We start from the raw sequence: 24894 nt of genomic DNA on the forward strand, positions 1-24894 counted from the left end.
TTTCTTTACCTCAGCCTCCATAATATCGCTCTGGCGGGGTGACACCCGATACGCCTTGGATCGTACTGGCTCTGGGGAGGTAAGTTCTATATCATGAGTAAGTACAGAAGTCCTACCAGGCCTCTCAGAGAACAGACCTTGAAACTCTTGTAATAGCTGGTGTAGTTCGGTTTTCTGCTCAGGCGACAGCGGTGCTTTACTGATAAGGTCACTAATGACTTGACCGGTGTCTTCCCTGTTCGTCACTGAGCCTAGTCCCGGAAGCTCGACCGGAAGCTCTTCAGGAACGTTTACCATCATGCACACCACTGCTTCCCTTTGTCTATAAGGTTTGAGCAGATTACAGTGGTAAACTTGCTGTGCTTTCCGCTTTCCTGGCAGACTTACCACGTAGTTAACGTCCGACAGTTTCTGAACAATTCGCGCTGGGCCCTCCCACTGCACGTCTAGTTTGTTGTTTAGCGATGTGCGCAATATCATGACCTCATCGCCAACCTCAAAACGACGGGCCCTGGCTGTCCGATCATAATAAACCTTGGCCCTCTGCTGGGCCTTTGTCATTGCTTCACCTGACAACTCCTGTGCCCTTCTTAAGCGTTCGAGGAGCTTAAGCACGTACTCCACCACGACTGGGTCGTCGCCCCTACCTTCCCATGATTCTCGAAGCATGCGAAGCGGAGATCGAAGCGAGCGACCGTACACCAGTTCAGCTGGCGAAAACCCCGTAGCCGCATGCGGCGCGGTCCTTAAAGCAAACATCACCCCAGGCAGACACAGCTCCCAGTCAGTTTGATGTTCAAAACACAAGGCTCTCAACACGCGCTTCATGACGGAGTGGAGCTTCTCAACGGAATTCGACTGTGGGTGGTACACTGAGCTGTGTAGCAGCTTTACCCCACACCTTTCGAGAAAAGTTGTCGTCAAAGCGCTAGTAAACACTGTGCCCTGATCTGATTGAATTTCTGCAGGAAAACCAACTCGCGCAAATATGGACAGTAGTGCATTAACTATCTCAACTGAGCTGAGTTCTTTAAGCGGCACTGCTTCAGGGAACTTTGTCGCTGGGCAGATCACAGTCAAAATGTGTCTGTACCCCGTGGCTGTTACCGGCAGAGGTCCCACTGTATCAATAACGAGCCGTCTAAAAGGCTCCGTAATGATAGGTACCAATTTCAACGGCGCCCTCGATTTGTCCCCTGGTTTGCCCACCCGCTGACAAGTGTCACATGTCCTCACGAAATGGTCTGCGTCCCGAAAACACCCTGGCCAATAGTACTCTTGCAAGAGACGGTCCTTAGTTTTCTTAACTCCTAGGTGTCCGGACCACGAACCCCCATGTGACAAGCGCAACAGATCCTGACGATAGCATTGAGGCACGACCAGCTGGTCGAACTCCACTCCTCGGCGGTCTAGATACTTCCGGTACAGGACTCCACCTCTTTCCACAAAACGCGCAGTTTTCCTGGCGATACCTTCTTTGACATTGCAGCGCACGTTTTCCAGGCTGCCATCCTTTTTTTGCTCGGCTATCAAAGCCGTCCGGCTGACTTTTAGCAACCTATCAAGTCCGTCTGACGTAGGCGCGATGAGCAAATCAGTAGATAGCTCTTCTAACTTTCCCGCGTCGGGATTTTCCTCTCCAGTATCTGGCGCCTTTAACGTTACAGACTCAAGTTTATTCAGTTCGGGCGTGCTCGGAATATCAGCTTGCTGCGCCTCTGACCCTTTTTCGTTGTTTGATAACGTCGGCCCCGCAACTACCGCCTTTGCAGCGAGCTCCCGAACCTTCGATCTGGTTAAGGCCTGAACACTAGCTTCACCAAACAAAAGCCCCTTCTCGCGCAGGAGGTGATCGGACCTGTTTGAAAATAGGTACGGGTACTGGGGTGGCAGCATAGATGACACTGCCGCCTCTGTCTCAAGCGCTCCGAAAGGTCCTTCAATAAGCACTTTTGCTACCGGCAGACACACGCTATGAGCTTCCACGGCTTGCTTGATCCACGCGCACTCGCCCGTGAACATATGGGGTTCTACGTAAGACGGGTGAACTACATCCATCGTAGCTGCGGAATCGCGAAGCACTCGGCACTCTTTCCCGTTTACGAGGAGGTCTCGCATGTAAGGCTCAAGAAGCTTCATGTTCTCGTCAGTGCTGCCTATTGAAAAAAACACAACTTTTGGTGTTGTTTCCGGACACTGCGCCGAAAAGTGACCCGGCTTCTGGCACGTATAACACAAGCGCGCTCGCCTCATCTCGAACCGCTTTCTGCGTTTGGCTGCCGCCGTCTCTTTACGTTTGGTCGGACTGCTTTCGCTCGCATCCGCACTACGCGTGTCCCCCTTTAATCTCATGGGCGTGAACTTCGGCCTCTCAAACTTGGAGCCAAATTCACCCTTTTGACCGTCCTTAGCTCCGCGAGCTCGACGCGTCACAAACTCCTCGGCTAGCTCAGCGGCTCTAGCCACCGTACAAACGTCTGGCCTATCCAAGACCCAGTATCGCACGTTCTCCGGTAACCGACTATAAAACTGTTCTAGCCCGAAACACTGCAGAACTTTATCGTGGTCACCAAACGCTTTCTCTTCTTTGAGCCACTCCTGCATGTTCGACATAAGCCTATACGCAAACTCTGTATATGACTCACTTTTGCCTTTCTCATTTTCCCGAAACTTCCGACGGAACGCTTCCGCAGACAGCCGGTACTTTTTTAGCAGACTCGATTTTACTTTGTCGAAATCCTCTGCTTCCTCTCTATCCAAGCGAGCGACTACGTCGGCCGCCTCGCCGGGTAACAAAGTGAGCAAGCGCTGTGGCCACGTTTCCCGAGAGAACCCCTGCTTCTCGCACGTTCGCTCAAAGTTAACCAGGAACAAACCAATGTCCTCTCCAAGCTTAAACGGCCGCATCAGGTCAGTCATTTTGAACAATACGCGTTCTCCTGCACCGTGTGCCTGACTTCCATTACGAGCGCGTTCCATCTCTACCTCGAGACGCTTCATTTCCAAAGCGTGTTCGCGCTCTTCTTTTTCTTTCTGCTCTTTAAGTTCGCGCTCCTGTTTTTTTGACCTCTCCTCAATAGTCTCAAGGCATTCCGACAGCTCGTCATCCTCAGCCTCTAACTCAAGAATAGCCGTTATCAGTTCCGGTTTTCTTAGTTTGTCTGAGACATCCAGACCCAACTCTCTTGCAAGCTCCAACAATTTCGGTTTGCGCAACGACTTCAAATCCATGGCTGCTCTGAATGCTGCTTTCTCTACTGCTTACTATTGTCTTGCCGCAAACTAACCCGGCAGCAACGACAACCACAATTACCAGCTCTGTTTCTGACACTAACAAAAAGCCTGGCAAAGCTCAGTAGAAGAAAGTCCCGCACTCACCAAACCTCGCAGGCAGGAATTCCGCGCAGTCGTTCCGCTGCAGGCAACCAGTCGTCACACAGGGCTCGTTGCACTGCTCCCGGATCGACGTTGAGCTGCTCAGCATACAGTCAACTGCATCTCTTTGCTGCTGGCCTCCGTTGTCGCGATCTCGCCGCTGGCAGACCGTTGTTTGAAGTCGTAGGCGATCTCACCGCTGCCAACCAGATGTTTCGGATCCGACTGCTGGTACGATCTGTTGGGAACTCGGCGCTGACGCCCGTGGTTGTACCTGGGTCGCAAGCCCCAAGGGTAGCGTTGGCCTGGCGGCCTGGGGTACAACTGCAAGCATCCGAAGGTCCCGGCAAAGCATGAGTCGACTGGTAACAACGAAACAACTTGTTTATTTTAACATCGCAAAGAGTTGGCGGTCAGGTTTGACCGAAGTAGAGAGACGGGAGAGCACTTCACTCCACGGAAGAAATCGGAGCCCTCTTTTTGGCGTCCGGGGGCAGCTGTTTTTATACTCTCGCAGTTGAGGGCAAGAAGGAACCCCTCAAAGGACGAGCACGTGAATGTACAATGGGCTAATGGTGACGCACACTGTCGTGGCGCTGCGCACGATCTCGTAGCACCCTGTCGTGGCGCTGCGCACGATCTCGTAGCACCTGGTCGTGGCGCTGCGCAGCACACTGTCGTGGCGCTGCCGGTCGGACACAATGACTGTAACGAGAAGATGGTCCCTGCTTTGGCATCGCCTGTTTCGGGCACAATGACTGGAACGAGATCCCTGCTTTGGCATCGCCTGTTTCGGGCCCAATAACTGGAAGGAGATCCCTGCTTTGGCATCGCCTGTTTCGGGCACAATGACTGGAACGAAATCCCTAGGCGGTCGCATCGCCGCAGACGCGCCTGGAAACACCTGGCGATGAGTGTTGCGGCGACGACGATCGGGCCAAAATGTCTGCCGCCCCGCCGCAGTCGCGCCGGCAAAACCACGTGTCGCAGGCGAAACGCAACAGGGGACACATGTGCTAACCTAAAAAGGAGGTTTTCTTCGACGTAGTAATTACGTGAATTGATAGCTGATTGAGCATTCCTTTCCTTCTCTTTCCCTCTCTTCCCTATTTCTGCCAAAAGAATGATGTCATCGTTTTTGACTGTTTACTGTCTCCGCGCATCACATCTAAGATATTTGAACGTCATGTGTGTCCGTATACCAGATGCGAGTTTTTCTGAAACACTCCTTTTAAAACAAAACCACCCCTTCCATATTTGTTCTAGCTGCGTTAAAGCTTGCGTGATGCTCCTTCGCAATGTCACTGAGGCAAATTTAGGTTATCCTAAAGGCCGCTTGCAAGGCGTATACATAAAAGTTAGAAATTGTAATCATTACCAAAGCGGTTTTAGTTCTTTTGCACTATTATTTGCGTTCATTTGTGCGCTCGGGCCCTAAACGCTTCAAATGCAAGTAAACACCTACCGCGCCCCAGATAACGCGAAGCTATCAGCGGATGACCAAACTAAAACAATTCGAGCACATCTATTGAACAGTAAATGATAATTGGCAGAAAAAGACCGCTATCTATGCAGTAAGCGAAAACATTCGCATTACAGTGGGAGAGACGGTGCAGTAATACTTTTCTTTGACAAAGGGACAATGCACACGCTTTAGTAGGAATACCGATTACAGACGTTTCCAACGCTTTAACCTTCATTAAAAATAGGGCATAAAACTCGCCTTCAACGAAATATATTATATTATATTATATATATATATATATATATATATATATATATATATATATATATACACGCACAGAGGATTTATTCAGGACGCTGACAATGTGGCAGGCGAAAAAACGGAACCAAATAAAAAACCTATACTGACGAACACAAGTCTCAGAGCATGCAGTTCCTATCGCAACCCGCGAACAACACGGCTGCGATTAGAGAGTTTTTTTTAGCAATGGGGCCCCCAAGAATTTGGGGCCCTAACCCGCATTGCGTTGGTTGCTCCCGGGTTCGGAGGAACCATCACGGTTGTCGAACTGGAACAAGAGCATCGCTGGGTTGCGCGCCCGGGACGCCGCAGTGGTGAAAACAGAAGACGCTCGAAAGCGGAAAAACAAGAAGAGTCTTTTTACAATCGAAACTTATAAGAATTGATCTTCTAACAAACAAACAAAAAGAAGGTTTGGAATAAAGTTTGCAATGAAAATAATGCCGATGTTATTATTTGTGCGCCTTGTTTCTGACCTTTCTAAGCCGGAGGGGTGATGGGGGGAGGAAGGACGCCGACTCGACCTCAGCTAGCGTCTTCTTGCGTCACGCTGCGTCTGTTGCCTCTAAATATGCCAAAAATCTCACGGAATACGGCAAGCTTGCTGTGCAAGCAACTGTTGAATGACGATTTAAGTTGGTGTAAAAAAGCGACCGCGCACACGAACGAAGCTTTGTGGCCATTCATGTTTAGCGCCAGAACTTGACGGAGCGATCCACGCTCTGGATGGCTGCGACTCGTACGTCTCTCTTGGCATCACGCGACTGCTCGTCGCTCGCTCGAGTCACCCTATAGGCGGCTTGAGAACTCACGCTATTTTTCGAGTATTTCGGTTGACCCTCTCGGCTGACCAGTTGGGTCGAATTGAGTCCCCAAGGCGCTTGGGGCCCCCAATTCTGAAACTCTCTACGATTAATTATCCACGTTGAAAGAGCCAGCTCGCGGGAGCTGAGGATATGCCCATTCCCGCCGCCCATACCTGCGGGTTCAATTTCGGCCGCGCCTGAAAACAACGAGAGAGAGAGAGAGAGAGAGAGAGAGAGAGAGAGAGAGAGAGAGAGAGAGACATGCCGACTAAAATCGGTCAGCGCGATAAACAAAACAAAACAACCACGCGACGCCAAGGAAAGACGCCCGCCCCACCCGAGAACAATCTCCGCGACAGCATCGAGCCACGTGCAGTTATCTCAGTCTTCGCGGAAGAAAATCGCAATCGGGAGCTCGCAATAATTGGCGCTAACTAACCGGCAAGTCCTGTTACAGGAGGCAACAAACGCCACGTGCGTGCTTTCAGAAACGTGCACTGCAAAACGCAACGCGCGATCTTTATCGCGGAAGACGATACGAAGCGTTGGGGGATAACGAAGCAGCGAGAGGGGGGCGTTCTGTAGTCTAGAAGATAGAGTGGAAGGGGAGGGGGAGCGGCAGTGCAAGGAAAGAGCGAGTCCCGTGCAGGGCCGTATGCGAGCGGGCCACATTAGCAGACGCTGACGACTCGAGAGCAGACGACGAGAATCGCGAGGTGCCGGGCAGTGTAATTTTTTCCCTAGTAATTCTTTTTTTTTTCTAAGCTGCTGTCCCTTGGAAAAGCGGCACGCTTTCTCGCGGTATTTCCTCTATACACTTTCTTCGCTTTCTCTTTCATTTATACTTTTGTCTTTCCCGACTTTCACTCTTCATTTTCTTTTCGAGTCTTCGCAGAGATGGAATCTGCACCGGCTAAGCTATAACGCTGCGGACGCGTCGTCCCAAGAGCGGTAGCCGCTCGTCGTGACGTCAGCGGACGACTGCTGCCCAAATGACCCCATTTTCTGTGCGCCGCGCGAGACTTTGCCAGCGCCACGCAGTATAACTGCGCGGTCAGTTCGCCCCCACCGCTTGACTGTATACATAGTCGAGGCGCTCACGGTCTGTTCGGATTCGCTGGAGAGTGAAAAAGATGGCGCACTTGTGCGCGAGCAAAACTTTAAGAGAGAGAGAAGAAAAAGGAGGTTAGGAGAGAGGGATCGGGAAGCGCGTCTGGACAAAAGACCCCGGATAATTTCGAAAAAAAAGGAGAGAAGAAAGAACTCGCTCCGTTAGATGCAGATCTGGAGGAATGCAGAGGCGCTTCCGCGTGACGCTTTTGCGCTAATAAACCCGATTCAACCACTTAAGCTTCCTCCTTACGTTAATGCGCACTGACGCGAAGCAACCCAATGACGTAAAGAAAGAAGAAAAGAGGCGGGTTTCTCGTGTCTTACATCCAAAAACAACGGTCTCATTAAGGAGCAACGCCGTAAGGAGAGACAGAGAGACTCCAGACTAAATTTGACCAACTAGGGTTCTTTCACAAGCACCACATGCACTGCACATAAGTGGTATCCCTACTCTGAATGCAGCCGCCGCGGTCGGGATGGAACACGCTACTTCGGCGCATCTCAAGGCCTTAGCCAATGAGCTACCTATGCGGGGGGGAGGGGGGGAACTAGTCGCTGATCGGGTCCACATTACGTAGATCACGTAGCTCACGGACGCAGGAGTCGCGGCGTGAATGCAGGAGGCAAAATCGGAACTTGTTTGCCTGCATTTCCGACCGCGGGGAACACTTCTACGAAAAGCTAACAATAAAATGTTATTTGACTTGCAACGTAATTAATTCGTATTTTAATGAATGAATGACTGGCCTACTGAGCTGTGGGCAACTGAGATCCCTCTACAACATATCACAAACGTTAATATATAGATAGGCTATGTGTTCAGTTACGCGTGCTTTATTGAGAATTCCAAGATTAAAGACAATTCTGGGATTTCAGGTGCCGAAACTCAGTTATGATTATGAACGAGAATTTTGAGGTATCAAAACAGCGCAGCGTATACATGATACGCTGGCCACGCTGCCTCGAATTGTTTCTGCGACTGATACCACGCGAAATAGTGCCCCTTATACTGCACGCAATAATGTACTGCCTTTATATCGGCTGTCGCGTGCCTCGATCTTTGGCCCAAGTGCCACGTTATTCATCCACGCTACATTGTTCATCGCGCACTCCTACCGATTCGTTAAGCTTTGCGTTAATAATCACCCGAGACAGCTTCGTTCCCCCAAGCGCCTTTGCATCATAACGACGACGCTTCCGATCCGGCGTGACATATCGTTTCGCTTCTTCCGATAACTAGCTACTTAACGTCACGCATCGCTTAAACTATCAAAGACGCCAGACGCATAATTCATCCTAATCTGATTGCAAAGGTATCGCCGCTCCGGTTCACCGCTCACTTCCACAGCTTGTCCTCTCTCACTTCTTCGATCGTTATCACACGACGCTCGTTGATAACGCTACAAAAAAAAAAATAAGCTACAGAGGGGCGGGGGAGAGGGCGGTTGATGCAGGGGAAGGGCGTCGGGCCAGCACGTTCGCGACACGAAAAAAGAGCAGGCGCGACAAGTATTTCCGGTTCGCGACATTCACGGTCGTGCAGTGGCCCGCGCTGGATCGCGATCGTCTCGCCACCTCGACGCCCTCGGAGCTGTCATTCCGGGAACCGCCCCGATAAAGAAATAAAAGAAATGAAAAAAAAAGAACGTCCAGCCAAGCTAGAAACAGGTGACACCCCACGTTTCCGAGCAGCGAGCACAGTGTAAAGAAGATCGGACATCCGCGCAAATATACGCGTCCGGCCATGCGATTCTGTTTTCGAGTATAGGTGGAAATCGCAGTTTCCTCCAATGAGGGAGGCTGGTGACATATAACGAGGACTGGAGCACATAACGAGGAGTGATGGAGCAGCCTGTCTTCGTTCGTTGCGATCTACACCGCACCAACCTTGTTTGACTGCCGACGCTCAATCCGCAGGCGGCCTTCCGCACTTCTTCCGCACGCGTGCGGAAGTCCGCCTGCGGATTGAGCGTCAGCAGTCAGACGCGTGCGGACTTGCGGAAAACTGCACGCGTCGCACGCATGTGCACCAACTGCAGTTCACACCACTCGTGCGGGCCTAGTGTAAACCGGAATTTGGGCACGTGTGTGCGGCATGGGCAGTTTCTAACACGTCCGCACGCGTGCGGGAAAAGTGCGGACGGCCGCGTGCGGATTGCACGTAAGTCGGCTAAGCGACCTCACAGAACCCAAGCTGCCCACCTCTATTGCATCCACACTCCAGCGGGGCGGAATAATAGATGACTTAAAGCAATTCATATCATACCAGCTCTGGGTGACATTGACTGTTATTTGTTAGTGTCCTGACCTTGATACAGATATATGATGGACTCAAGCGTAGAATGGTTCGATACACAAGCGAAGGTTACATGTCGTTCCCGCGTTGACACTGGTTGTTTCGGAAGGAGGCGTTTAGACTCCTCCTCAAATTCCTACGCATTCAGAATTGGAGTGCGAATGGTGACACGGTGTCGCCGTGTCAGCAGGGCGACGTGCGATAGAGGGTGCGCAGCATGTTGCATCCACGCTTGAGTCCCGTCCTCGCCGTTATAGTCTTTCACGTACGTGTCGCGGTTCTGGTTCCACCTCTGCTGACAGGTGGCGCGCAGCTCGGTTGGAGCAATCGCCAGCGGTCTTCAAAAGCTCGGTCTACCTGCAGCTAGCAACAGCCCGTACGCTTTTAGTTCGTAAGGAGACATCTCACGATATCCCAACTTTCTCGAATTCTTCCGATTCTCCAACTACCCTCCTTTCTAAACCATCAACTGCAGCTGATGTTAAAACATCCAACTACGCTTGTATGCTATCACTGTAAAAACGTTTACACCCGTAATGGTGTTTTCTTGTCGCACTGGTAAGCACCCTTACCGTTAGGGCTTTACAAAAATTTTGAGAGGACGAGGACAGAGCTTTAACTAGACGTGCGATGACAATATATGTAGTTAACAATTATGTAATCATTCTGACAGACATATAGGCGCACAGAAATATCGGACAGGAGAGTTTCATATCTCTCCCTGCGAAATTCTCTTGTCGAATATTTCTGTGTGCCCAAGGCAGTCAGAATGATTACATAGTGTTCAACTACATCTTTCGTCATCGCGCGTCTTGTTAGAGCTCCGTTGTCGTCCTCTATAAACTTTTGTAAGACCCTAAGGGCGAGGGTGCTACCAGTGTGACAAGAAAACACCCTTAAGGGTGTAAATTTTTACATTATATCTAATCTACACCACCTTCTTCCTCTCTCGCTCGCAATCTTACGTCTATCATAACTGGCCCCATTGCTTGTAGCGCGGCTCCTAGCTTACCTCCCGAGCTTCTTTGCTATTCTCGAAAGCTCCAGTCCCATAATCTCCACCGGTACGGGAACTATGCTTATACTACATTCCCTTGAACGCAATTCGAGACGCACACTTGCCCAGCGAGGGGCGATGCAAGCGCCTGACTTACACAGTGCTCCGTATAACGCAGTGGTTGCGTAAGTTTCCCGCGAAAGCCACACAGCGCACACAAAAGCAATTGTACAGAGCCGAATACGAATACGCGGACACACCTCGCACGTGTAATCGGCCACCAATGCATGCGCCGCGAAGGACCAGGCTAGTTTTCCCGACGCTTACGACCACGCTCCACAACGTCCGATGCAGGCCCGATCGAGGCCAGTCGGAAAACGTTCGCAAAGCCTTTCTTTCGTTCTTTCCGATACGCACGCCCACACAGTGCCGAAGCGACGCGAAGCAGTGTTGAGTAATGGCGCGCCGAGAGTTTTTCTGACGGCACACACGATCTGGCTAAAGCTTGCTGCGCTCACTCGCTTGCAGGCTTGCTTGCTGGCTTGTTTGCTGGCTTGTTTGGTGGCTTGTTTGGTGGCTTGTTTGGTGACTTCTTTGCTGGCTTGTTTGCTGACTTTTTTTTGTGACTTGTTTGGTCACTTGTTTGGTCACTTGTTTGTTGACTTGTTTGTTGACTTGTTTGTTGACTTGTTTGCTGGCTTGAAAGGCTTTGCGCAACCCGCTGGTCTTTTATCGGATGAGCCTAGCAGTCCAGCGCCCCTCCCCCCTGCGGAGCGTGTTCAGCTCGAAATACAAGAGTCTGGAACACGCGGCGCGCTTCGGGACATGTTCGCGGAGAATTCTTTCTCGACATGCACACGGACGATTTTAGCTCGTAGAGAAGGAAGGATCTTGGACTGCAGTGAGTAACTCGGCAAACTCTCGCGTGTGGCATGTGGCTCACCGTGTTGGTAATACGCTGTTTTGTGTTTTCTTCAGTCCGCACGTATACATATACACAGCCCGTCTTCCCTTTCGAAAGAAAGCACTTCGCTAATATTCAGTGTCATAGGTTTATAAGAGAAATTATGTAGTGAGGTTAACCAGAGGTAATTCTGATGGCTGTACAGATTAGATGCGAAGGACCACCGGTAAATAAATTGTCATTATCCAACAACACATCTACCGCTCTCTTCCCACTCACGTGTGTGTGTGTGTGTATGTTCTGTCCAAATGCATCATAAATTTAGAAAGCTAAATTAAAAAAAAATATTTGAAGGTTTGGCAATCGTGTAATGATATGAACAAATTCGAATAAGTTTTCGTGAACAAAGAAAAAGAAAGACACCTTAGCCTTTCTTAAAATGCTGTTTGTTATAGCGCTGTGCTAATGAACACTTCGAACAACAAGAAAAACAAGAAGAAATAAGGCCCATGAATGCATGTACGACATATATGAGGCACCGCGCAAATGGATAGCGTCGGCTTCCAGGAGCAAGCTTTAACGCTAAGACAGAGCGTGGTCGCGATGCTCCATTCAAACAAAGGCATTCCACACCTTCCGAGTGTTCGGCGAAAAAGGCTTTAACGGTTCCGGCTAAACGGGTACAGCGCGATACCAAATGCATGGCGCTCAGAGCAAGCGCCCTCTCGTGACCTCTTAAGCTCTTACTGTTTTTCAGTGCATCCGCCCACCGAACAATGTTCCTCCTTTCGGTTACGCAATCGCTCACGTTCACTGCCAGTGCAGGAAACCCGCTCCACGGACGCACAGCCTTCCATTGTCCTCGAAGAACAGTACGCGCGGTCAGTGTGTTACGTTTTGTTATGTCCGAACATGAATTACGGCGTCGCTACACGGGAGCTACAATTCACAAGCGGCGCGACCGAGTGAAGCAGATCAAGCCAACCGCGATCGAGCGTTGTCGCTTAAAAACTATCCCCAATACAGTATAAATTTCGTTAGCGTAAGCGGCACCCTCAAACGACCGGATAAATATGTTCCGATTAACAGGAGTTCCGTTTGCTCAAAGAGAGAGATGTGCAGAGGTGCAGCAGTATAGGTCATACACACTCTTAACACTACTATAGATGTTAAAAACAAATAACCGGCCGTAGCAGCTAGTTCGCCCCGTGGTTTGAGCGCGCTAGGCGACTTGCAGATCGACACAGGCTACTTCGCTCTTACTGCTCGAGCCGGTGGCTGAATCAGCACGAGGCTGCAGAGGTCGGGTCCAAATTATCGAACGGCGCTCTGTAAGGTGCGCGAAGTTTCGGTTGGTCTTATTTCGGCCGTCTATGGCTCGAGTGGCAGGGCCGGCAAGCTGTCCGCACTGCACATGATATGCATCAGATATAAAATTTCTGCACGCTTGAATTCTTGCTACTGCTTTTCAAGAATAACTCCCGGCACAGAAAACCGGCACAGAAAAAAGTGCTGCGTTCTTCGTGCGAAAGTGAACTTCCTTTATTTCGAAGAGCTTCGTTCCAGAAGCAGAGAGCAGTAGAGAGAAGAGAGAGAGCGTGGATAATCAAGCTAAGTCAAAGCTATTCACCATTACGCAATTGCATTTCAGCACAGGCACACAGGTACGAGGCGTAGACACCTGGGCATCCATACACATTCCTCTTGCCCATGACCACTTACGCTAAAATGCCTGACAAGTACGCTTACCAACATGCCCAGCGCACAGTTGTACGACGCTCCGGCGACATGTTACTGGAACGTGGGCGCGCAACCACGCGCGAACACAAGTAAACACGAACACGGGCATGACCTCCAAGATAGGAGCTGCGCACGTTATCTCGGAGCCCAGGCCCGTGTGCGTTCCTTCTCGTGTCCGTGCGCCCGCCTTTCATAACACAATACCCAACAAACTTGCTCAACTCTGCGTCGTGCTAAACTCCAACAATTTTCTGCAAACATGTCCGACACCACGTCGGCTATCTTTTATTTTCCTCCATACCTGCCGAACAGGTTCGAAACTCATACTCCATCAGTCACAGCGCCGAGCTGGAGGCCAAGCAGGTTTCTCTTAGAGGAAACCGATAACGGTATATGGACGCACAGTGGGATCGAATACGGACCCTCACTCCGTTACAAATCCGCACGGGGTTTCTCAAGGAGAATCCGAGCAATCGCATAGGCGATCGATTAAAATCGAAACCCGCGCAGCCGGAACCGAACGGACACGCGTTTCTCTCCGGGCCTCCTCCAAAATGCGGTTTACCGCGGAACCCTCGAGCGCGACGTTTCAAGAAGCCGATGTGCCTGCATGCCCTGTAGGTGAACGTGTACATCGATCGTAAAAGCCCTAAGTATACAGTACATTATTTCGTGTCAAGGAAAGTGGCTAGCCATAGAAACGAACTCGCGAAGGGGGCAATGGGGGAAGGAGGAGGAGGAGAAGGTCAACGAGACGGGCGACGGTTTATTGTTACCCTAATGATGGATATTGTTTCTTGGCGCAAGGGCCAGAAATGGCCAAAGAGCGCCATGACATTTGGTGATGAATGGCAATGAGTATCGATGAATATGGCGGTAATCGAGTGGCTGTATATTGGCCTAAAATATTCGCTGTAAATGGCGTAAAATATGTATCTATTAAAATAAGGTCAATGAAAAGTGAGTCCTATGGCTGTTAAAAGTACGTTGAGAACGATAAGATACTAAAACATGTTAATTTATAGCAGCACCAGTGCCTCTGCAGAACCCTTCAGTGCAAGGGCTGCGAGGCATGTGCTGTGTAAGTGATTTCATTGCAGCTACAGCCTCTAAGCAGAGGCTGTGCTACAAATAGCCTGGCCAAATGATTTCTATGGTATTAGTTTCTTCTAAGAACTTGAGCACTGATTTAAAATTAAATAGAGGGTCATTGCCTAAAAAGAAGACTGGGTGCAGAGGTATATAAGGAAGGGAAGAACTTTTTTCTCTCTATTTCTAATAATGGGCACTGAACGAGAACATGAAGGATTGTAAGTCTACTTCCACACCTAGTGCATGTCGGAGGGTTAGTTCCAGTTAGAAAGGGGAAAACCCTAAGAAAGGGGAAACCGATTAAGGGATTCAAAGAAAGACAGGAGAGAGAGGGAAGCATTAGCAGCGAGAAAACCATCGGCTACCAATAACCCCCGCAGTCGGTCGTTGAGGCCAGTCGATTTCATAAGCAAGAGCAGCGCACGCGTTCACTTTCCAAGCCTGCGACGCACGGGGGCAATAATGCGAAAATCCCGGTCTCGAAAAATGGTCTACGATATAGCTCTTTTACCGCATGTCCGAACATCGCACTAGGCGCCTTAAACGATGACACATATTAAGGCGAAAGCGTCGCAGGCCGATTTTTTTTTTAATCCGGAAAATTGCGCGGCACCGGGATTCGAACCACGGGCCTCTAACACGCGAGGCGGATGCTCTACCTCTACGCCACCGCTGTGTCATTTTACTTGAGACCAACTAACAAACAACGACACTACTATACACGCGGATCATTCACAGGACCGATTGGCTCTCATTCATTCCTCATCCTTCGGATGACAGCGGTTACTGTTTGCGCCGAGCGTCAATCACTTCGAGCCGGGAGAGAGCCCAGAATAGCTTCCGATGTGCAAAGCGAACCGACACACGGAGACCGAGCCGCTTTATACCTCGGTACACAACCGTGCCAAGCGCTTGCAGCGAATAAAGTGCTTCTTCAAGAACGGCAATCTGAAGAAGAAATCGATCCCCAACCGCGAAGGCTGTATACCATGGAAAACGATCACGAACTGAGCAATCGACGCACCCTTCGCCCCCGAGACTTTTCACACACACACTCGCAGGCACAAACCGAGGTCTTCCCCCCCCCTGATTGAACGACGAGAGTGAGAGGGCATCATCGCGCCGCAGCTGACCCGGTTTCAGAAGAGGCGATTAAGCTTCTTCCCGCGCGCTCCTTGGAGCCGCTGAAGAGGCGATCACACACGTATACCGGTCGCCACACAGCGCATGCGAGGCCAGGGCCTTTCTACAGCTAAGACACGCACTTCTTTCCACGGCGCAGGCAGCGAGCGAAGCGGTCGTCGATGGCCGGACGGGACAAGGCCCGGTCGGCGTCGTCCAGGCGCCGCTGCCATAGCTGCCGATACATATCGGCCGACGCTTCTGCAAGCTCCGGAGTTGTGCGACGTTGAACACGCATAAGCGACGCAAGTTCGCCGCGGTACATCCGGCAAGAAACGCAAGGAAAAAAAAAAGAAAAAACTGGTTACCGTGCTCCAGATGCGCGCTATACAGGACGCCGCTTATCGCGTCGCCTGTATACATGCTCCTGCAAAAGGAAGAGGCCCCCAGGATTCCTCTATTTCTTGCTTTTCATAACTTCCTCCCAACAGTCCTTCCTACATGGAACCTGATCTTGCAGTTTTTCTTTTCCTCACTGCTCATACGCGATTATTACTTCTATATATTTTTTTTACTCGTCTGCCGCATTCGTGGCCAAAGGTCACTCAGTGCTTAAAAGCGCGAAGTGGATGTAGCGCCGCACCACTTTCAGATCCTAGGCATTAGCAATCTTCTTTTTTTTTTCTGTGCTTCCCACGCTACGCGACTAGCAAGCAGTGATCCTACGATATAATGCACTATATATGCAGGCTCAGAGGAAGGGGGCAATTCCTTCCTCTAATGAGTTAAGTTCCATGCTACGCAAAGTACTTTCTTGTTCTTTTTTTTTTTTCGAAAGTTTTCACGAATGCCCATAACCGCTATCTGCAACCCGTTCGGGCAAGCAAGACATCCCAACGCCGTAGCACGCGTTGCTAAAGGAACGTTAATTGGCTGCAGCATGCCAGTATGTGTATAGGCTGCAGCATGCCGGTATGTGTGTATAGTCGAGATCAGGCGCCGTATATCTGTAATGATTTAGCTAAGTTTTCGTTCACTTGACCATTACGCATTAGAAAGTTCTAGCCTGTACGCATACACGTAATGCAGTTTGTGGAATACTATAGAACACCACAGAGCGCGGACTGTAGCACCGGCGATGGTAGCGACATGTGGTGTTTTACGACTCAATGGCCGGAAGGAAATGCAGTGGAGAAAAATTCTGGGATATTTTGCGAACTTGTCAACAGGTTTGCTTCCGCAGTCTACAAATACATTGGTCGGCAAAATGAGAAGGCCGTATAAGTACTCTGGCTGTTTGCAGACAAAATGATGGCCCTATAAGAAGACGTATGCAAATATTCCGCCCAGTCTAGCCTTGGCTCTCTGCGACGATGACGCTCAGAACTATAGATATCCATTCCTGTTATTCAATTTATTGCCGACAAAACTAAATATAAAAAATAAAATAAAACGCTTGTTTCAATTAAAAAATATGCCCAGATTAATAAAATCGGACCGATACAGATATACGTATTGTTACCCGCCGAGGTGACGTAGTTGCCGTGGCGTGGCGCAGCTAAGTCCGAGGTCGCGGGATCGAATCCCGGTCGCGGCGGCCGCATTTCGATGGCGGTGAAATGCAAGAACGTCCGTGGGTACCGCGCATTGGGTTCACGTTAAGGAACCTCCGGTGGTCGAAATTTAATCTGGAGTCCCCCCACTACGGCGTCGCTCATAATCAAATCGTGGTTTTGGCACGTAATAACCGCCGGAATCTAATTTTAATTTAAATATACGCATCGTTCAGAATTGACATCGTGCATAATCGAGCCGTCAGAAAAAGCACGAACGTTAACAGAGCTAGAAATTCCGCGCTCCGCGTGTACTAGCTGGTGCGGCATCTTGTACAACCCTGCAGGTTTAAGAAACACATTTTCAACGCCACGCTTGTTACCTTGAAAGAAAATTGGCGATTCTCAACTGCGCCTGGAAGGCCCGGAGTTAATATCTTTTGGTAAAAAAATAAAGAAAAACTTCGACGGCGTGAAAACTGTATTGAAAGGCCCGCAGTTAATATATTTTGGTAAAAAAAAAGAAAACACTTTCAACGAACTCTGGAAAAACGGTGATTATCCGAAGGAATGGAGAATTGCTAACACAATTCTTATTCCCAAACCAGGCAAGCAACTCAATCTAGATAACCTAAGACCCATATCATTAACATCATGTCTGGGCAAAACCATGGAGCATGTCATACTCAATAGACTGACTAAGTATGTAGAAAACAGAAATGTTCTTCCGCATAACCTGATCGGTTTCCGTCCTGGACTTTCGACTCAAGATGCAATGCTTTTAATCAAGCATCACCTTATTCTTGCTAGCCCGCTACATACGAGAGCTCTTCTAGGCCTAGATGTAGAAAAGGCCTTTGATCGCATCAAGCACAGGGCCATATTGGATATCCTCTCGGAGATGGGATTGGGTAAGCGATTGCACAATACAGTCAAAGCCTTTCTCGGTGGCCGTTCTGCTTGTCTCAGGTTAGGCGAACTCCAATCGACAACCCTGGAACTTGGGAATCGTGGGACACCACAAGGGTCTGTCCTATCTCCCATGTTATTTAATTTGGCAATGTCAAAAGTGGCTCGAGGTCTCGCGCAGATTGAGGGTATCCACTTTGCTATATATGCAGATGATGTAACAATTTGGAGTGCCGAAGGTAATATGGGACAAACAGAGATCAAACTACAGGAAAGCATTTATGTGGTAGAAACAACACTTGAGGGTATGGGACTGAACTGCTCTGCTAAAAAATCAGAACTATTGGTATTACGGAGCAGTAAGCGTGGGCGCAGGCCGAACGGATATATCCCAGAGGAAGAACCCCGCATTGACATATGCGCCAAGAATGGAGAACCAATCAGGCAGGTGGAGACTATTAGAGTGTTAGGACTTCTCCTGCAAGCGAACGGATCTAATTGCAGGATGATAGAATACATCTCTAACAAGTCAGAAGAAGTCATTAGGCTTCTGCGTAGAGTTACCAACAAGCATAAGGGGCTAGGAGAAGATAGTGCCATCAGATTGGTACATGCATTCGCCTTTTGCCACTTCTCGTACGTGGCTGGCATGCTACAATGGACACAGGCCGATAAGAACAAGCTAAACGCTTTAATCAGACGACTTATAAAGACTGCACTAGGACTTCCCATCAGCACGGCCAATGATAGCTTATTGCGCCTAGGGCTGCATAACACACTAGAGGAGATAGCTGAGGCTCAACAGGTGGCCCACCAGGAGAGACTAATGGGGACACGCCCTGGGAGGGCGCTACTTGAAGAAATTGGCGTAGAAATTAACAACCACACCAACGAAGGAGAATTATTAACACAATTGCAAGCGGGACTACGAGAAACAATAAAGACGACCCCGTTCCCTAGGAACATGCACCCGACACATAACCTCGAGAGACGGAAGGCAAGGGCGAAGGCACTCCTTCAAGACATAGATCAACATAAGCAGCAGGCGGTGTTCGTTGACGCTGCCTGGGTTAAAAATAAGGATGCGTATACCTCCGTTGTCGTAGACACTCAAGGTAACATACAGGATGCCATCACCGTCTATACCAAGGACCCCACAGTAGCAGAACAAGTAGCAATCGCCTTAGCCATCCGGGCTAATCGGTGGACACATATTTACAGCGACTCTAGAACAGCCATACGCAACTTTACCAACGGATATGTGACACGGATAGCAACAAAATTATTAGAGAAGGTCAAGAGTGAGAGGATCGAAATCCGCTGGTTTCCTGCACATCTGGGGGTGGTGGACGGAGCTCGGAGAAACCTCAATGAGGTGGCAAATGAAGCAGCACGAGGACTTTCTAGCCGTGCTCTTCAAGACCGAGCAACTTACACTTCACCCGGGGAACACAGGGATCGATTATTAACATATAACGAAATCACGAAGCATTATTATTTAAGCAGAAGGGAATACCCATTGCCACACGGTAAGCTTTGCAGAGCCCAAGCGGTCACATTACGTTTGCTACAGACAAGAACATACCCAAGTCCATATTTTATTAACAGGATCTATCCAGAGAGGGAAATTCAAACCAACTGTAATAAGTGCAATGGCATCATTACTATTGACCACATGCTTTGGCAGTGCCCCGCGGTCTTCACAGACCGTGACAAGGAACAAGATTGGTGGCGGCAAATGCTACACAGTGAATCACTCTCTGACCAATTACGGGCAGTCCAGAAGGCCCGCGATGTGGCTGAAGGGCTCGGCCTGACAGTCCCAACGTGGGAGCGGCCCGCGTCAACGTATGGTTGACCTTCAGGACCCAATAAAGTTCTCCATACCATACCATACTTCGACGACGTTAAAACTGTACTTGAGAGCTATTTTTCACACTCCTTGGCTTGATGTACATTAGTACCCGTCGCAAACGGTTTCGCGAAAAGAAAGATCGCCAGCGAAATCGCCGGCGAATCCGCAGCGAAAGTGCCTGAAGCGCATATCGGGACACCTTTTCCCAACTTTTTTACGCCGTCACATTTGCCGCGTTTGTCGGCTGAGGGAATAGCTGGCACTGCTAAAGGCTGCAGCTGAAACGACCGCAGCGCGATTTTCAGTTTTTTTTTATTTCCGTCGCGAAAGAGGAAATAAAAATGTGCAAGTCAAATTTTGAAGTCCGCCTCTGAGGCGCTGCAGATTACACTTCCGCATGCTGTCCCGGTCTCGCGCGTGCGACCTATCTTTAAGAAAGTTTTCGGCTGGTTCACCATGCATACATAGCTGCCTTTTTTCCCTACTTTTCTTATTCATTTTTTTTTTTTCACAGTGACTGCCGCAAGAGGAGAAACGGGCTCTGCGTCGGATCCTGGAGAAGTCGGCCGGACGGCGTGCTTACGGCGTTCAACTTCCGATGGGCACGAATAAAAATAATATGATGCGCGCGGTCACAGATACACAACAGACGCAAAACACACAACAACGCTCGATAAACTATAGTATCTCGTTAAGATCAGTGTCACTGAGGATTCAGATGAGCAGCTCTTTCGTTGCGAGCGACGCACAGGCAGTGTCAATTCACATCGGTCAAGTATTCGAGGAATGACAGTCTGACGGAAATTCTGTGCGGGCATTATGCCCTTCGTTCCTACTGCAAACAGCCTACAAGCGCAGTTGAAGTGGGCTTTGTCTTCTTGTACTTTCTGCGCAGGGCACAGGTGTGACCTTGTCCGCAGGTGAGGAAGGTGCGTTTTGTTAATGAATGAATGAATGAATGAATGAATGAATGAATGAATGAATGAATGAACGGGCGAGTGTGAGAGAGTGAATGTGAGTGCGGTTGGAAATAGGTTGCCAGACATTTTGTCGTCAACCTCTTCCTAAACCACGCATTGTTAGAGACGCTTATGTATAAAAAAAAAAAAAAAAGAACTCGAAGGTTTTAACTTTCAAGACTACACAAAAGATAAGCCCTCCCTAACACGCGGAGCGCATTCACGCCAAGTTCACGTGCTCACTTGCGCTCTTGGGACGCCGGCTCATGACATTGCGCAGGTCATTAAAGAGAGAGAAAGGTGAACGAACAAACGCGCAGTGTGCGAGAACTAGTCATCAGAGAGTCAAAGCACAGCTGCTAGTTTTCTGCCAAGCGCCAGGGACACACTGCGGAGAGTATAACGCGTGCGGACGGGTCTTTAACGGCGTAAAATTACGCGTCACGGCACGTATAGAAGAAGGCCCTTAAGGAAAGATTGCCCGCATACACAAGATATACAAAGCGAAGCGTTCGAGCACGGGAGTCGCGACGGTCGTACGGTTTCATGAGCGACGTACTTATACGCGATCTCGGGTGTAATTATAAACGGGTGTCCGCGCAACGGCGACGCACAAAGACGCATGGAAAATGACACCGTTTACGGCGCAGTTCACCGAAAGCGTCTTTTCTTTTTGTTTTTTTGCTCGCGTGAATGTCCACAGCAAGGCGGCGTAGCTAGATAAGCGCCCCCAAACCCAAGTATGCGAGTATATACTCTGACTAGTTCGCGTCTCCGCTACAGCCGGCCTCCGCTACAGTGTCACAACCAGCTATGACCGCTGGATACATGAGAACAGATTCCACAAAACACTGCTTCAATTCATACGCAACACAGGCCTCACAGCACACATATAATACACATATACGCTCCAAGAATTATGCCTTAAGGGCAATATATATACTCTGACTATATAGACGATCATCAGCTAACGCTCTGCGCGGTTAATTAACTGCGAAGTGACAACGCCGACTTGAGCATGTTTTCAGGTGAACAGAGGACAACCAGAAGGTGCGCTTACATCGACAGTCGGCGCCAGAAGGTTGCGGAGAGCGGGCTCCACGAAAATGTCGAGTTTCCGAGCAGTTTGCGAAGGTACAGAGTAAAATCGTACAACACTACGTAGTTAGCATATTATATTACATATATATATATATATATATATATATATACTATAGTCCAAGTAGGAAATTCGCACACCAGGGAGCGCAACTTATTCGGCTATATTTCGCTCACCATGCGGCCAGTAAACTTCCGATACCGGCCGTATACATATATGGTGAAACCCTTCAGCGGTATTGTAAGAGACGCTCGGGCGGAGCAATTGCCGGCCTTGATCGCCAGGCTAAACCCGCCTGTTGCTACAATTCACCACCACCACCACCACCAAGCCAGCACTTTACACCACATCTGCACCGAAGGGGTGCGTTTGACCCATGCCCCCCCCGCTCCCCACTGGTCCTGGGCGCACGAGAAACGAATGAATCATTCTTTTCATCAAAACGAAACGAACGTAGGGACCCCGTAACACCGCTCCTTGAGAGGCCTGACACACACCCGAGTTGCAACTTATTTGGGCCCTGCAGTCATGACAATACACGCGACTATGAATATTACATAAGCTTGGCCCGATTCGTCGGCAGCACACGACGCCGACAGCGCGACACCTCGTGCAGTCGCAAGACGCTCGCGAAAAACGCGTGCGCGAATACAGGCTTTCTACCTACGACCGTTCTGATGCGCCGATGCGTGTCAAAAACACCCTGGATGCGAAAAAAAATACGAAGGATCCGAGAAAGACTGGCATTAGCATGAAGTGCAGTGACAACGCTTGCACTGCGAAACAGAAAAGACCGAGTTCTCCTGGTGCAGCGACTAGAGGTTTACGAAGGTTGAGACGTGTGTAAAGAAAAAAGAAAAGAAGAAGGAACTCAGACGAGCGCCAGTGCAGAACGATCCCTAAGTGATGCAGAACGCGAGTCGGCGAATCTCTGCAGCCAAGAATGCTGTCCGGCCGGCGGATGCGACCAGCATCCGCCCTTCCCTAACACAGGTCGCTTCTCCGAGACACGTGGGAGAGAGAGAGAGAGAGTGCTGGGGGAGGAACTTTCGTATACATTACATTACGCAGGCGCAGAGGCGACGTTTCATAAAAGCCCTGCCGAGCAATTCATTAAGTCGCTGGTGCGCCTGTGAAAGCGTGTGCATGCGATTCGAGCGGCGGTCGTACGATCTTGCCCCGCGCGGTCACTGAAGCGCGACGAGGATGATTCAGTGTACTGGAAAGAAAAAAAAATAATAATAATAGGAAATGAAAAAAAAAAAAAAAAAGAGGCCGTGCGCTCAAGGGCGAAGCAGGAAGGTGTACGAAGAAAGTGGTGAGCGCGCCGACTGTCGATATGAATTCGTAAGAAGTCACGTAAGAAGACGCTGGAGCTTTCAGAAACGAGCAAGCCACCGATCTTTCTTTCTTTCTTTCATTTTTCTTTTTACTGAAGCGTGAAGTAGACGGCAGGCGCTCGGAAAAAGTATGCATGCACTGAACTGCAGAGAGCAGGAAGGTATAAGCGCTGCTTCGGCCGACTGTTGATGACTTCGTAAGAAGCCACGTTAGGTAACTACCAGACGCTTGACAGAACGGGTTTGCAGACGAGTTTCTTAACTGAAAGTGTGACCGCCGGCGCAGGACTTGGAAAAGTGCATGAACTGCGAAGTGCAGAGATATGGGTATACGAGGAAAGCGGTGCATGGCGGGGCTCCTGGCCGATCTACGCACGAATACGTGACGAGACCTCGTGACGAAGCAGACAAAAACGCAAGTCTCACTTCAGTCTGTTTTAGTCCTCCATAACCGAGCACGAACCTACCGATATGGATTACAGTTACACACCTGCCCATGCCAGTGCATTTCTCAGATTTCGCAAGGCGTTGCGTAAGCCGTGGCTGAGGCTTAAGATAGCGCCACTGCAATCCAGCCGATGCTTTCGCACGGACGACACGGTAGCCAGAACCGTGCGATTCGGTGGCGCTGAACGGCGAACGCCATGAACACGCTGCGTCTCCATACAGATGCGTGTACGGTGCGATTCTCCTTCGCGGCTATCGACAAACAACTGCCTATAAGAACAAAGGATGCTATACTTATAAAGGAGGCGGAAGTGCATTATTCTACGTTCTATTTACACTGCCCCTACACGGACCCAGCACAGAAGTTGTAAGTATAACTCAGTCGTTAATTGAATGTGCCCAGCCTCGAGTTCATACAGGTTGTCCATAAACGGTATGCTTCTTGCGGACTCTCTACAAACTATAAATGTCTATACACAGACGTTCAGGACCTAGTGAAAACAACTTTTCGTAAAGAGCAGTGTTCCGAAAGCCGCGTGCACTGATTACCGATGCTAGCCGCGTTATCGCCAACGCAACGCAAGGAGCACAGAGGAACCGCACCGTTCTCGCGTAAGGGCAGCGCTGCGAAAGGACGTACCATTGTTTCCCGCTACAGCATTCACTCAGCAGGCGCGTCGAACCCCGGTGTAAAAGAGAGACCGACTGCGACAGTTGCTCCAAGGACAACGTGATTCAACTCCGCGCTGGAGCACCAGTGCTAACTTTTCCTTTTCACCGACGCAAACGGCCTCGACGAACCGAACAACGCTTCGACAGTCACCGATGCGGCAGCGCTTAGACCGGCATGGGCGCAGCAGCAGCGGCGGCGGCGGCAAAGCCACGACACCACCGCGCGTACGTACACAACAATGAACTCCCGCGCGAGTTGTACGCGTGCGGGACGCCCTGCGTCCGGAAACACGCGCCGAGAACTCATCGCTGAGCTTCTGTTGTTTGTCCCTTGTGCTGACTACATACGCGCGGCTGCGCACAGCTCGACGGGACCCCGCGATGCTGCCTTTCGCGGCACGCCGCACAACACACAACAAGCACGTCCCCCATCTCCTCGTCTACCGCTTCCCCGCACTGCCGCTCCCCCCCCACACACACACACCCCTACCGGCCTGTCTTTTGTCTTTGGCCCCACCGCGGGTGTCCATACAACACGTCCACACACACACAAGGGGGAGGTCCCTACCCGCGTCACCTCATTACGCCTGTAGCTCGCTCGGTTGCCCGTCGCAAAAACGCGCGCACTCATGACGAGTGCGCGTCCCCGATTCAATACGCGACAGAGAGGAGGGGTGGCGAAGGTGATGACGTCGTCGACTTGAGCGTCTCCCTCTCTTGCGCGGCTTTCCCTGACAGAGAGTAAACGAAAGTGACAGGTGTCAAATAAGAAAAAAAAGACAGAAAAGGAAGAAAACGGGGTAGGCATGTCCAGGCGCAGGGACGTGGTGCGGGCACAGCAGAAACAGTT

At 50.0% G+C, this 24894-nt stretch overlaps 1 protein-coding gene across 6 annotated transcripts in view; it reads right to left on the reverse strand.

Annotated features, from left to right (window-relative positions):
- The window catches only part of LOC142560352 (uncharacterized), a 262537-nt gene that overhangs the window by 159704 nt on the left and 77939 nt on the right, over positions 1-24894 (reverse strand). Inside the window, exon 1 of one of the 6 annotated variants that reach the window (XM_075672384.1) lies at positions 24013-24150. The exons of the other annotated variants lie outside the window; for them this stretch is intronic. The gene's annotated coding sequence lies outside the window, so the exon portion shown is untranslated. Of the gene's footprint in view, positions 1-24012; positions 24151-24894 lie in introns of those variants that run through there. 6 annotated transcript variants of the gene reach the window in all.

The sequence above is a fragment of the Dermacentor variabilis genome, chromosome 10, assembly GCF_050947875.1.
Source record: "Dermacentor variabilis isolate Ectoservices chromosome 10, ASM5094787v1, whole genome shotgun sequence".
In the NCBI taxonomy this organism is placed as follows: domain Eukaryota; kingdom Metazoa; phylum Arthropoda; class Arachnida; order Ixodida; family Ixodidae; genus Dermacentor; species Dermacentor variabilis.